The sequence below is a fragment of the Osmerus eperlanus genome, chromosome 17 (assembly GCF_963692335.1).
Source record: "Osmerus eperlanus chromosome 17, fOsmEpe2.1, whole genome shotgun sequence".
Classification (NCBI taxonomy): Eukaryota; Metazoa; Chordata; class Actinopteri; order Osmeriformes; family Osmeridae; genus Osmerus; species Osmerus eperlanus.
Genome location: NC_085034.1, coordinates 3,187,946 through 3,192,102, shown reverse-complemented (window position 1 = coordinate 3,192,102; position 4,157 = coordinate 3,187,946).

The following is a 4,157-nucleotide window of genomic DNA, read 5'->3' as shown; positions in this document are numbered from 1 at the left end:
TCAAAATGTAATGGATCCAGTGTCATTTCTCTCTTCAGGGACATAGGATTGGCAACATATTGTTGATGCTGTACTAGCACATTACCACCTGGGGGCAGTATGATATAGTTTAGAGAAACAAAACCCTTTCTTCTCTATCACTCTTATGTTTTCTTCTTTTCATAGACATAATAAGATTGTGTTTACTTATTGATAGAAATTGTGACATTTCTATATTGGTTTTAATATCTCAAATAGTCCACAGGCTCAATCTAAACAAATAAAACTCATTCAAAAAATTTTTTTTTATAGTTGACACTCTGATTGTTTACGTTTAATATGGTTACATGGAAAGGCCTGTTTCCCCTCTACATTAAAGAACCGCTTTCTCTCCGTCGCTGTCAGTCGCAGAGTTATTACAGCAATAAACAACTAAAGATGCATACACGCTGTTTACATTTTGATTTAACTGAGATAAGTGGACACATGCCCGGTCGTACTGTCACTGGATTCCTGGAATCTAGAATTTCCGATAGCACCAATGTTCCATGACGAATAACCCTGATGGGACGTGGCATGAGTTCTTGAAATAAAGCAGACGTCTTGCGCTGTCAGCATGTTCTCACAGGGCCTGTACCCTGCTTCCTCCTCTTACATCCTGGACCCAAGGGTACTGGATCACCGGGCCCTGGACCTCACATCATCTACAATCAATCAATACACACACCCAGGAGACAGCTCTGTTGTGGGATATAGATTTAACCAGGGATGTATGTGCACATGCATGTGTGTTGCATGTGCTTGTTTTTTTCACCTGTGAGTTTGAACATATTGACCTTTATTAAATCGTCTAAGAACTTGTTCCATCAGACACCCCTCCACCACACGATTCACCTACACATTTGCTGTAAATCCTCAGGGGAGGGTGCATGTCAATAAAGAATGGGTGGATGGAGTTGCAGAGGAAGTATGGAATGAGAGATGGATTGTATAGAGTAGGGGAGGCTCGTGGGAGGGCAACTTAAAAATCCTTATGTTCAGGAAACCAGTGATATCCCGGCAGTAAACAGGTTTACCATGACGACGGCTGGTTCCAACTGTAAGGAAACATACCACTCTCCTTTTTCTCTTTCTGTCTCTCTCTCTCTCTCTCTCTCTCTCTCTCTCTCTCTCACAGACACTAAAACTCTAGCTTTCTCTCTCTGACACGAATGCTTTAATTCTAACTCTGTCTTCTTGCACATACACTTTAATTATCTCTCTGTCTTGCACACACACACACTCAGGTATTGAATACCACGGTGAAAGCCACATTGATTGTGTTGAGAGTCACGTACGTGTTTCGAAACACACAGGGCTCTCAAGTCTCATGCATTCGCCGTGAGACTCACGCATTTCAAGCATTTCTCACGCTGAGAACTAAGGGATAACTTGCCCCGCTATATACAATGAATGGAACTTGAGAGCCCTGGACATATTATGTTATACAAGACTCAGTGTAAGGAATAATAAATTCAATATTATACATGGAAGTACACATTCTCTCATTTCCGTGACCCAGGGTTAGGCAATAGCTTTCTCTCTCTGCCTCCCTCCCTATTTCTCACTCCCAGTCCTAGTCCTTCAATGTCATTGATATTCATCAGCATGTTTGTGTTGTGCATGTGTCAATATGGATTACTGTTGAACAGTAGTAAAAGGATGCATGAACTAAAGTGGGAAAAAAAACATCGCAATAGGGTGTGTTTATGGAAGGAAGAGAGGATTGTGTGTGTGTGTGCTTTACTGGAACTCTGTGGGCATCACTTACAATGACTCTTTCACATGATGGGGTGTGTAGAGATGTTTGTCCAAGGGACTGGCCAAGGAAACACCAGCATAGAGCTAAATTAGGAGAGTTGGTCACGGCTAAAACATACTGAGTAATGATGGTGTCACACCAGGATCTAATGTCTTGCCTCTAAACGTGGCACAAATACCCCACACAACCAAACGCAGGCAAGCATGCGCCGTTTCTGGTGATTGGATCAGACTGCTCTGGAAATATTATTCTAATCGCGGCATTCCTACATCCTAGCACAGAGGCAAGCAGGTGACGCTGGCACTGTTGTGGAGTGACATCACCCCGCCGCTAGTAGCCTTGGAGCCGTCCTCGCGCTCTCACATGCACCCTTTCGCTTTTAGCAAAGGAGGTGTAGTTTACGATAGTGTCGTTGGGGAGGAGGCTGGACGAAACCTATTTTTTTTTACAATGAACAACAGTTTTCTGAACATGGCGTCGATAGGAGACTTCGACCCGCTCAACGCGTCTATCCCCGCCACCAAAGTTGAAATCACAGTATCGTGCAGGTAAGAGAATGGGTAAGGGTCCGTCTAACCCATTTTTTGGTGGCAGGGTTTGGACACGTGTGTGAACATTTAAAGGACGGCATTTTGGAATTTCCCAGAAATTCTTAACTCTCATAACAAGTTCGGGTCCTACGTGTAGCCCAATGTAAACCGAAAGGGATTTTTGAATACTGAATACTATTGAATACGAGCTGATCACCAGCTCGAATGGTTGTTTTGTCAGAGATGATTATAATCAACTAGAGTAGTAGCCTAATGTATGTTATGATAGGGTGAATATTGGGGTGGGGGCGGTGCTGTCACATATGTTGACGAACTTGTATTAATAGGCAATGCTAGATATAAAATACTAGGCATGAATAATTCCAACAGTTGAAGTTTAGCGCTGCTGCCTCAGAATCTGACACTTTACTGACAGCTTTTGTTTTGACGCTCGTTTGTCCGTGATCTTCTATAATCATTATTTAATCACAATAACTTAACCTGCAGTTGGTTACCTACATCAAACAGTCATTGTCATTGATTGGAAACATCAATAGTGTAGGATACGTTTCACTCGCAATTGTTATGGGAAAAATCATTTAATATGTGCGCAAAGGACACAGAGCTAGAAGAAGTAGAAGCGTGACAGATGATCGCCAGTAGGTGTGGCCTAATTGTTTGTTTCTCTCTAATATAAGTCCTTGACAACAGGAGTGTTGGATACTTCTAATCACTTTCAGACCGAGGTGCGACTATTGCAGTTTAACCAGCTCAAGTTTCATCTACTTCATCCTCTATAGCTAATGTTGTTAGAACTGGTGTGGTGGTGAAAGTTTTTATCCAGTGGCAAATTTTCTAACTTTCAAGTACCCTTTTCACATTAGGGTTGGTGAAGAAGTGGGCATACTGCAGAAGAGGCTATAATCCATATACAGTGTGTACAAAAAGTACATGGATTACAGTATGGTAGGCTGCTGTACAGTTGAGAACAGTAGACTACTGTAAATCGACAGTCGGCTGTTTAAGGCTAGGGAGAGAGTGTAGTCCTACTGTATAGATGCATGCTGATCCTGACTCGGAGGGGAAAACCTGCTCACTCACACCTCCAACACACACACACTCTCACTGACTGAAGGTGGAGGGGGCTGTGAATGTCTGTGTACTTCTGCGCATGTGTCCATTTGTGTTGCATTAACACCACCACCTTCCAGAAAAGTAGGGAGAGAGATGTTCGTTGCTTCTATGGTTATGGCCAGGTGTGTGTGTGTGTGTGTGTGTATGAGGGGTGTGTGAATCTGTACTCGGTGGTGTTAATGCATGTGAGTGTGAGTGTGTGTACGTGCGTGCAGACTGTAGTGATGTGATATGTCAGGGTTAGTCCCAAAATATGTTTGTGTGAAACTGTCAGTTTGGACATGTGCGCTTTGCTTGATCTTCAAACAACCATTTTGTTTCTCTCACATTTTTGGTTCATTAAGATCCTTTGCAGCCAAATCACTGAAGTCAGTTAGTCAGCAGTTCTAAATCAGAGTGGATCGACCTGTGCCAAGACTGAAGTAAAACACTGGCTTCTGTCCAGCTGTAAGCTGAAGACAATGTTGTGATTGATTTTTGCGCCAGCCCCTGATCAATACCAGAAGCAGTTTGGGACACTTCAGTACTTTTATGGCACAGGCTCCCAAACCTAGCCCTGGCTGCCACTGGCTTCCAGCTGCAATATTTCGTAACAATCATTTGGTTGGAAGCTTCTATCAAAGTTAATCCCAATAAGGTGCACATGAATATAGAACAAGGCTTTATTATTTTGGAAACAAGGGTTAGCAGCGTAGCTCTGAAATAAAGTAGAA